Source organism: Lactuca serriola, chromosome 7 (assembly GCF_051521515.1).
Source record: "Lactuca serriola cultivar US96UC23 chromosome 7, Lser_US96UC23_V15, whole genome shotgun sequence".
Lineage (NCBI taxonomy): Eukaryota > Viridiplantae > Streptophyta > Magnoliopsida > Asterales > Asteraceae > Lactuca > Lactuca serriola.
The window spans coordinates 33,392,205-33,404,455 of NC_136414.1; positions in this window are offsets into that span (position 1 = coordinate 33,392,205).

The following is a 12,251-nucleotide window of genomic DNA, read 5'->3' on the forward strand; positions in this document are numbered from 1 at the left end:
TTTTGAAACAATTTTTCATTTCTTTAAAACATAATTTTATTTAAGACAACCATCAAATCCAATGTAACATAGTCATAATACAAAACATATCAACCCCCAAGATCAATCATATCCAAATCCGCCTGTGTGTATGAGTCATGTCGGCGCCTTCCCACGGTCCTCACTAGTACCTGAAACACATTACACATAAACACTGTAATCAAGAAGCTTAGTGAGTTCCCCAATATACCACTTACACACATACGCCTTTCCAGGCCATACTCCACACGACCTTCCGGTCCATGTGTCTCAGGGGACTTCCGTCCCAACCCGGTAAACCTTCCGGTCTTATCCGTGTCGACCTTCCGGTCCATAACTCCTCGACCTTCCGGTCCACATCATAATGCCTTCCGGCCCACATCATAATGCCTTCCGGCCCATATCAAACATAGCACACATATCACATACATAGCACATACAAAACATGCAACTCATAGCATACAATGCATATATCTCATAGCATACCAGACCTTCCGGTCTCATATAAGTACCCTTCTAGGTACAGTATAGTGAGAAGACTCACCTCGTATGATGTCTAAAATCTCACGTGCTCGATATCTCTGAATCTCGAAATGACGACCTAGCCTCGCCTAATCACAACAAATAATCATTCCAATCATTAACGGCTTTCAAGGCTATGCTACACCCCTTTCCACAATCCCACAGAAGGGTAAAAGACCATTTTACCCCTCCTTGACTCAAAGTCCACATGTTGACCAAAACCCTAAAAGTCAACAGCAAGCAGTACGCGGGGCGTACCAGCTCCTGTATGCGGGGCATACCCTTGCACTCCAGAAACGGGGGACGCGACCCACTACGCGGCACGTACTGGGATTACGCCCAACGTACATCCCAATTTCTTACTTCCTCATTTTAATGTCTTAAACAGTTAAGACATCACCCCACATTTCAGATCTGGCCATTCTAATACCTCTTAATCCATAAAGTCGAAACCTTTAAGCCTTTGCATGGCTATAAAGGTTTCCCACACCTTCTAACACCTTTCCTTTCTCCTCCAAAAGTCTAGATCTCATGCATGGCTCAACATTCACGTCCAAGATTGCATTTTTATGAACATACAACTCATATAGTTCTAGAATATTATAGATCTAGGCCAATGGAGACTATTTGCTCATAAAGTCTCCATCTTGGGACCAAAAACCCTAGAAATTGGTCCAAGAAGCACACCACACAAACAACAAGGCAAGATCTGAACTTTTTACCTCAAGAAGAAGCTCCAACCTTTGTAGTCCTCAAATCTACACTTTTCCACCAACTTCTAGCTTCCATAATGGCCTCCTCTTCTCTTTCACCACCTTGAAATGGCACTCTGAAGCTTAGAACACTCACACCCAAGCTAAAAACGAAGGAAATACTCTCTTAGGGTTTCTTTTTGAAAGATGGTGGCTGAGGGACAAGACCATATCATTCCTTTTATATCCCTCAAGTCATATTAGGGTTTTGAATCTGGGCCGGTTACGCCCGATGTAACCTTAGGTATGCCCAATGTACCCGGATGAAACCGCGTAGAAAATAAGTGTGTGAGTACGCGCAGCGTACTCCTTGTACGCCCATCGTACTCAATAGCTTAGCACTTAACACAAAGGGACCTCCTATGAAAACTCGGAAAAGATGAAGGGTTAAATGGTTGAACCTGAATTCCGGGATGTTACACTACTCTTTAATTTACTTGCATTTTACTTTACAAACAATTTTATGTATTCTGGAATACGTAAATCAAGTTTGAAATATGTAAATGTTGTATTTTTTTAGTTTTAACCATATAAGAACCATGTAAGTCCCTTAAAATGTGTTAGCACCACTCATTTAAGAGGAAATAAGTCTACATTACCCATTACAAGTGATTATGGTATGATAGTATCACTTTGGAATACAAAGAACATACCCTGTAATACTAAGATCAATTCCAGAATGATGGCTTGGAATGATACTAACAGTCCGGTATAACAATTTCATATTTGTTTATTTTTTTTTTGATATTGTTAAGTTAATTTTGAAATTTATTTGCGTTAAACTAAAATTAAATTGCGTCAAATTATAAAAAAAACTAGCTTTTTATAGAGAACTTTTAAAAGTGATTTTCTTTTGAAAATTGATACCATGGTTAATTATATGCATGGAATACCATGATAGCATATGTTTTTAAACTAAATTTATAAAACATATAAAGACCTTTATTTTACAAACCTCAAATCTATGCAATCCTTTTTGGAAAACACCCACACATCTCTTGTATGCACTAGTGAAATAAAGGATACCTAACCGCTTAGTGTTGTCTTTTGGTGGCCGGGGTGTCTTCGTGATTTCTATAACCAAGTTGTAAGCCGATTACACAAGTTTTTCAAGTTGGTTGATTTGATTGAAAATATTTTGGGATAAAGGATACCTAAGCAGGAGAGTTATGATGCATAGATGAGATCAAACATGTCTAATTAAATTTGTTATTAGAGATCCCATAAATCTAGGAATTATATAGCAAGATATAATTGATAATCAATATCTACCATATTGAATTCAAATGGATGGGATAAAGAATACATAACCATTTGTTTGTTTTGCAACTTGGATCCTAAACTTTGATAATTAATGTTTTTGGAAACTAAAAGGGTATTAATTATTGAAGATTAAATATTGAAAATACTAAATGAATTTTGTTAATTTTTTGTAGTTAAATGATCCATTCTCATTATCATGAATTATCGTTTTATTTAATGACTTAATGAAACAATAACATTCAATTGATACAACTTCAATGAATGGGCTCATGTTTAAGAGACATTCTCGTGAGAGATATGAAATTGTATAGACTTAAAGGTCCTAGTCCTAAACTATTTGCTTTGAGCAATAAACTTGAATATGATACCTAGTAAAGGAATCACTGTGATGCTAAAGATGCTTCTAACATCAAGCTAAGAATAGTTATTCATGACTTCTAGGAAGTCTTGGATAATTTAAACATACATCTGATAATATAACAGGTCAAGCAATATTACAATAAATACAATGATATTTTATTTAAAGCTAGTTTAAACATTGGAATAATACGAGGCTAAAAGAGTCACCTAGTGTGATCTAGGAGGCTCATGCTTTATGGACTGAACACCTTTAAGCCCAAGAAATCTACTAAAGCCCACATAGATGGATCTTATTTCTTTTGTGAAGAAACTGGACACTGGAAGAGGATTTACTCCTCTTATTTGGAAATAAAGTCTGGAAGAGACTAGTACTTCTTGTATCTACTAGATAGAACTCATACTTTTCATATAACACTTAGGTACTTGGTACTTAAATGTTAATCTAATATTTGTAAATGGCTTGCAAATATATATCAAATAGTAACCAAGTTAAGCACAATCAAGTTGGAACTACACTCTCGGAGTTTAGTTTATTATTTATGCTTAGAACATAAATTACTTGTAATATAAAACAATATTTGTTTTGGAACAATCTATGTTTTAATTTAGCATGTCTAAATTTGTGTCCAAATTATTTTATTCAAATGTTTGATCATTTGCTTAATCGTTTTTCATAACGATAATATTCATATTCTGAAATGATTAACTTCTATTTATGAGAGTAGATCTCTTAATAGAATTGTAGAGTAAATATAAACATTTTATAAATAAAATCAAGTTCTATATACAAGCACTTTTGACTTAAACTTGTTTTAAATCAAACTCGTCTTTGACATTATTATCTTTATTATATAAATGGCATTCACATATTCCCACTTCAAGAAAGGGATCTTTAAAGACAAATAATGTAGTTTATTTGACATATGTGAACCTTATTTATATGTAAAGGATTCCTAATGATATTTTCACTAAAATGTAGAGAAAATAATTAAGGAACTATACACTTTGATGGCTGACTTCCTTTCTAATGAATGTCTGAGATTAAACACAAGATACCAAATCAACTTTATTAACAACAATTGTAGTTTCAATTATATTTTACGTGGTAAAGCATAATTGTGAAATCTTTGTTGAAGGTTTCAAAAGTTGAGATGCAAACCGGTAAGAACCATCTAAGGCCTTAATGATAATAAAGGATGAATTAAATCTTACTTGGTATGATTAACTTTCTAATCGTTAGAAATATCCTCCTTTAATATTTTTTTTTGGGATAATACTTCAATCACTATTAATTGTATCTTGAATACACATAACAACTAATTAGTTAATTAACCACGTTACAAGATTTAGTATGGAAAGGCTCCATCTTCATCTTACTTAATGTTTTGTGGATTTGAAGCCGATATTGGACTAAAGATTCTAATCCCAAAATCTACTAAATACATATTTATATAATACTTTCAAGATAGATTAGGTTATTATATGCAAACCCACCAAGAATAAGTTCTCTTATACCGGTGAAAGCTAAGTTAGTAGAAAACAAGCTTCTAATGACAAAGCAAGTGGGAGGTACATGGAACTTTAAGCAGCTCAAGAACCATAACCTTATGTAGTAATAGTTGGCACTAGTTTTAACAAGGATTGTTAAAATTGAATAATAGCTATTCACAAACACACATTGTTCGCATTAATGGTTGAATTCATCTATGACTTGAGAAATGTGGAATCTCTCATTGATGATATTTTATTGATGGTTTCTGGAAAATCCATCAAATACCAATATGATATGTTAGATCTTGAATTTGAAAAATGACTTAGACTCCTAAATATGAGATGTAATCCATGTATGATAATTAAGAATGAGCTTGATTAAAATTTCTCCTTATAGCAAGGCTAGAAGGAGTAAATGATTCTTCTAGAAAGAATAAATTACATGGATAACCATACACATTTAAATAAAGACTTGTAGTAAAAGGATTTTCTGATACTCATGTCATTGACTATGGCCCTCATCATACTCATGGCATTGACTGTGATCAAACCTTTTCCACAGGTAGCTATGATTAGATCAACAAGGATATTATTTGCTATAAATTCATATTCTTAATATGAGATATAGTAAATAGATTTCAAGAAAGACCGCTTTTCTTAATCCATGTTATCCTAACAAAATGTATAGAGCTTGAGATACATGTAACGCCCGCAGATCCGGGCTAGTCAATTTAGAGACAATAAGCATCAAAAATGAGTTTTTGATGGAAGATCATTTAGAAGGATTAATCCTAACCAAGTTGTAGTATATGTTACAATGGTTCAGTACATATAAAGAACGCCGAAATCCGAGTTATAACGAAAAAGTTATGACCCGTCGATGTTTTTCGGCGAAACCGGCACGACACCGAGAGACGTAAATAGTGAATTTACAATGGAGGACTTTTTAGCCTTAGTAATTTAAAAAAAGTCATAGAATATGTTAAACTGAGAGCGTCCATAAAAAGAATGCCCAAATCTGACTTCGTATGAGGAAGTTATGAATTTTCTAACATTTGGCATAGTAGTGCACGACCCGAAACTCGAATTTTAGTTCGAGCGGTTTTTGGCCTACGCGACCTAAATGAGAGTTGAAGATCTCATTAAAAGGAACTCAACGGTAAAAAGGAAGACGAAAACGGAGTCCGTATATAGAAGTTATGAATTTTACACGAATATTTAACAATATAATCTCCTCATACTGTTAAATTTAGGATCGGTCGAGAATTAGCCGACGGAGTCTAAATGAAAGTTTTAGATCTTATTTTTACCTACGTGCGGATATAAAGAATGTCAAGAGTAGAGCTTGTATGTTAAATATATGGACGAAACTTGGTCCCTACTCTTCGAGCGCGATAAATTCGATACAATTTTGTAAATCTGAGGTAGAATGAGAATTAGCTGACGACGTCTAAATGAAAGTTGTAGTGCTCGTAAATACCATTATGTGGATATAAATAACGTCAAAAATGGAGTTTTTATGAACGAGTTACAAATTATAATATCATATTGATATATTAAAATAAAGTATAAATCATATACGTACACATATATATACAAATGTATATATCATTAGAAAGGTATCGACGATGTGGTTATTATAAGACTAATGTTGAGTACTTTCGACATTAGTTTAGTACAAATATCGTTAAATCTATTTAAAATAGTATTATGAAGGGGTGTTTAGTCGTTTATATAACTATAAGGTCATTAAGTAATTATGGAGGGTAGTTTTTGTAAATTCAATTACTATAAATAAGAGGCTTGAGCTCTCATATTTCTTGCACCATTCTCTTGATTCAAGAGTCTTTCTCTTCTTATCCCCCGAGCATTTCGGTCCCTCGTGATTCGACTTCTCTTTCTATAGTTTTGAAGCGTTGCACGAATCTTTCTTAGAAAGATTCAGCGACGAAGTTCTGCCCCTGCAGAGCCCGACTCCTAGCTAAAACCCCGTTGTAAGTAAGTTATGCTTACCCTATTTTAATATAGCTTATATATAAAATTACTATTATTAGTATAAACTTATAATAAATATTTGAGCTATTATTATATAAGTGTCTTTATAATATCTTTTTAACTACTCGCGGTACGGGGAATCTTGTTTAAAGGGCCGCATAGGCTTGTTGGATTTCAGAAGTGCTATATACCAAAATGGTCCTACCCTCTGGTGTTTTATGTCTGACCCCTGTCTGTACATAGTGGTTGGAAAGTATTGTTTAAATGTTTATATAATAATAATAATACTCATAATTAGTTACGGTAAATATTAGACTAAATTCTAGTGGTAATAATACTAGGTTTCATCGAAGGAAATTATTTTAAAGTAAACGAAGCGCTGTCCGAGTACCGAGTCACCACCTTATCAAGTGAGTGCATGGTCCCTTTCATCTTACACATAGATATGAAATATTTTATATAAATTACGTGCTATGTGTGCATATTATCATAATACTTACTGTCTATGATGGATGAATGATTTTATACATGTTTTAAATTATTTAAATATATATTTATTTTATATCTACAAATATGTTAGGATAAACATGGGTAGATGAAATAGTTGGTGTGTGATGACATAAAATGATGAGAGATATAATTAGGTGATGATGAATCGGTGATGTAGGATGAAAGATACTATAACCTTGTCCGACAATTTGGAGATGTAGTCATCTACTAGAGTATAGATGGCGACCACAGACGATTATAGACAACCCCGTGGAAACACCAGTAGGCTCACAACCTGTAGGTGATGAATTACGAGTTCAGGCGATGTTGTAACTACGTATTCATGTGATGATACTCCAACCCTTACTAGGTGCGTATCGAGGGAGTAATCCCCGAACCATTATTGTCTGTGTGATGTAGGCGATGATCCATAGGAAAAGTCCTTAGGAACGAACATATAAGGAAATGAGATGCAAAGAGATGAGAGGTAAATACGATATAGGAGATGAAACTTAAGGTAATACTTTTGGGAATATCAAATGAAGAAAATGAGGATGGGTAATCGGGTTAATTGTTTGACATGTATTATGTGAAGAAACAAGTTAATTATATTATTGTGGGTTGAAAACCATATGTACTCACCAGTTTTCCCAACCTGACCCACTTAGTTTATTTGTATCACATGTGTCAATATGAAGTTACATTACACTGAGAGATTAAGGAGATGTAAATCACTAATGATAATTAATGTAAGTTCTGTTTATGTTTATGTTTCTGGATTGACGATGTCATCCTAATGTTTTAAAATAAATAAAAAAAATACATTTCTTCGGAAATGCTTTAATAACGTATTTATCATGTTTTTCTAGAAACAAATCCCGCAACATTTTTATAAAAAGGGTACTCTAATTTTTATAAAGAATAAACATAATCGGTCTTTTCTGGCCGTGAAAATGGGGATGTCACAATACACTTGTGGATATTAAGCAAACATCTCAATGTTACAATCATCATTTTAGGTAAAACCACAAGGTATGTTTTTATATCAAAATGAATAGAGCATGTGTGTTTACTAAGAAATAGTGGGAGCATAGTGAAATTCCTAATCTTGTATGAATGAGACATATTTAATCATTTGAAATCACATTCGGACCGAGCAAGGTTGTTTTCACCTTGACTCAGAAAGTGTTTCTGAAATGAAAGACTTAGGAAGGAAAGGATGCATTCTTGGAATGTAGAATCTATAAGGGATAGATAAAATGAATGTTAAAAGTTTCATGTCCTTATACATATACTGTTAATATCTTAAGAGGGATCAAGACAAAGATTCATTTGGAGAACTCTTGGCATTGTCTCATGGCACCATTTTGAGATAGCCTCAAAAGTACATAACTCATAGGCTTGAACTAGATGAAATGATTTATATTTTATTTGTTTGGGAAATGAATTCATCATTTATACCATATTATGCATAGGACATGATATTTGATCATGCTGTAAGCATGTCATTAATTACTAATTGAATACATGGTTAAGTCACTGGATGACTAAGAGAGCATTCTAAGAGTACTTTAGAAGAACTAAGAGAATGTATGTGAGACAATCAGTTTAGAAAAGATCTTTATGGAAAGAGCTACATAAGATGTTAATTTCTAAACTGATATAAATAATTATGAATTATAATTGGATTTTGACATCATTATGGAATGAAGGGTAAGTTTTGTTGGAACGAGGTCCAAGCAAAACATAATGACACAATCTACTACAAAATAAGAATACACTACTTTAGAAATTGAATTCAAATATGATTGGATGAATGAAATCATTGAAAAACTATGTTGATTTCTGCCATTCAAGGATCACAGAGAAATCTTTGTGACTTCGAGAGTATACTTAATCAAGCTAAGAGAATCTATGTCACGAAAGAATACCAATGATATTATCCAAGATATGTAACTATACTTAGAGTAAAGTTAAGTATGGAGATGATAGTATTCACATAATTCATACAAATTAAATTTTGTCAGACCCATTGATAAAGTCATTCTTTTAAGCTAAGTATGAATGGTCACACTTCAACTATAAGACTTTATTATTATAGAAATGGGATTTTGATTTAGATTTAGTATTTGGATATTGGAACATTATAACAAAACTATTAGATAATGTTATGATATATTGGAATATAGTCATCACATAATACTTGTTGTGTTTTATATTAACATGCTAATCCATGAATGATGTTATTATCCTAAAAGTTCATAGTCGGTGATAATTATAGGAGCAATTATAAATAAGACTAATATGAATTGGATTGTTTGACTCTCACTAGATCAAAGTAGGCAAGTGGTTGTAACCAAGTACATAGGTACTTAATTATCAGAGAACTAGTATCGAACTGACCCGCATCAAGATCATCTCATGGATCACTACCATGAATGATACTTGATTAAAAGGTACTATCTTTGTGTCCTTAACACCTAAGATACATAGTGGGACTTAAGTGTAGGAGTACTATGCTTTGATAATGGTCAAATGTTGTTTCTTAACAGGGTAGTTATAAAAGCCATTTTCAGGTATGGTGTGAACTATGCAAGAGGCTTATGTAGTCAAGATGAGATTTTTTCCTCTTATGTGTTGAGAGTTAGAAGTATAAGGCGCCTTACCAAAAGTTGAACAACTAATGAGATTGATTGCAATCTGTATCTCATGTTCAACATGATGTCTGTAGCAAAGGGATAACTGATAAACTTACCTTACACACCAATTGTAGCTTTGAGCTTTTTAGGAATTGGGCGTTGATAGAATGGCACAAAAAAGTCATATGGTCTTGGGGGTAGTGAAATGTTGCTAGCCGGTCACCACTGCCTGTATCAGTCTAATATGAGTCTTGCGCAAGTGGGAGATTGAAAGGTCTAGTATGCTCAAGAGTCATATTAAAGTGATATTACTAAATAACATATGATACTAATCGGTCACACTAACAACAAATTGATACAATTGATTATTTATTAGAAATTGATTTTAATAAATATTCAATAAAACTCTTATAATTGTATTGTAAATTATTTGTTTTATGAGAATAATAATTTTCATTAGCAAGTAACATTATAATATTTCATATGGTATGAATTAGTAAGTCATGCACAACTTTTCGGACTAGTTGAAAAACTTTTGTCTTTTACTCAAAAGACAAAGTTTATAATTTATAAACCTTGAGTTTATAAAATGTAAACTAACTTTATTCTTTTTTATACAATTTTCAAAATTTGCACAAAAAGAAAATAAAGGTATGGCTTTCTCAAAAGTATACATGTCTTTAGAAGCATGGGGGACACTCTTATGACATGGAGACAAGCTTATCTAAATTCGAAGTAACTAAAGTTTAATAACTTCACTTTATGCATATAAATAAAAGGGTTGCATTCTTGAATGGTTTGCTCATTCCTTCTTCCCTTTTTATGGCCGAGAGTATCTTCCCTCTCCTCCTCTCTTCTCTTGCTTTGAACACTTAAAGATATGATGCTTGCATTTTTGCTCTCTTTGAACCATACTTGGGTTTGGTTCAAAGCCTAAGAGTTTTATACAAAGAACTAGCATTCTACATCAAGTTGAGTCATTGTTGGTATCTCAAGGGTTCCATATTCTTCATCAACTTCTAAGCCTCCCAAGAGGAACCAAAGAACTATAAAGGTTGTTATTTCTTCACATCTTCTTTGGTTGGTGTTTTAATCTTTCTATAACTTGCAAGAAGATCTTTGGTGGGTATAAAATGTTTATGCTATTTCAAATTTAAAGTCTTCCGTTGCCATATTTTTATAGTTTATGAAACTATTTTTGAACTAAAACCCAACAATAAGGACCATAGGCAATGACATGAGTATGAGAAAGTCATTTTATTATAAGTCTTGCTTTAAATGTGTATAGTTATCCATGTAATGTATTCTTTCTAGAAGAATCACTTACTCCTTCTAGCCTTGCTATAGAGAGGAAGTTCAGTCAAGACCATACTTGATTATCATACATGTAATACATCTCATGTTCATGACTCAAAGTCATTAATCAGATTCAAGATTTGACTAAGCATCTTGATATTTGATGGATTTGCTAGAAATTATCAATAAAAGCTCATCAATGACAAATTCCACATTTCTCAATTCAAAGATGATTTCTACCACTAATGCGAACAATTTGTGTTTGTGAATAACTATTATTCAAACTTAACCATCCTTGTTAAAACTAGTGCCAAATGTAACTACACCAGGTTATGGTTCTTGAGTTGCTTCAAGTTACATGTACCTCCCACTTTCTTTGTCATTAGAAGCTTGCTTTTTTGCTAACTCAGCTGTCAGAGGAATAAGTAAACTTATTCTTGGTGGTTTTGTATATAATAATCTATGCCACATTTAGAGTATTATATACAAATATGTATTTAGTACATTTTGGATTTAGAAGCTTTAGTCCAACATAGGCTTCAAATCTACAAAACATTTAATAAGATAGGGATGAAACCTTTCCATACAAAATCTTATAAAGAAAATGTTATATCTACTTATTAGTTGGTATTTGTACTCAAGGTATAATCGATTGTGTTACCCAAGGAAATAAAAAGAGGATATTTATACCAATTATAAAGTAAACCATACCAAGTCTTTATTATATAAATGTCATTCACATATCCTAACTTCAAGAAAGGGGTCCATGGAGGCAAAATGTAGTTTATTTTAGGTCAAAATCTGAGAATTTGACCTAATAACCAATTTGCATGTTTGGGTAGTAAATTACCATAATTTGTTCATGTAAACTTCTAGTAATATATATATATATATATATATATATATATATGTGTGTGTGTGTGTGTGTGTTTAACTAGGGTAAGGTTTAATACCTCATGTCCTACAATATTTGAAGTGTGGAGAAGGTGCTTGTTTGACAAATATGAGTCAATCTTTGTGGTTATTTAAAGTACTTGTCAGGAATTTCACATCTTAGAGAGATTGGAACGAACGTAGGTTGTTTATGTTTCATGTACCCCAATTGTTAATGATATGCTGATGTGAATCATGTTTACTTCATATTATTCTTTTTTTTGCTACTTTGATGGTTGTGTGTGGTATGTGCATACTATGTTTTTTTGGAAATCTTTGTCTATGGTGGTTAGGACAATGCATGCTAGTGATATAATATGACTTAATGATGAAGTGATGATATAAGCATGATTATATAAAAGATGTAAAATGCCTTAACTTGTAATACCTTGTTGCATGTTTACATAATATGAAGTATGGAAGTAATATGACCTCTAATATTATTAATTGAAATTGAGCATGATTACTTAAGGAGGGTTGTGGTGTAATCCTT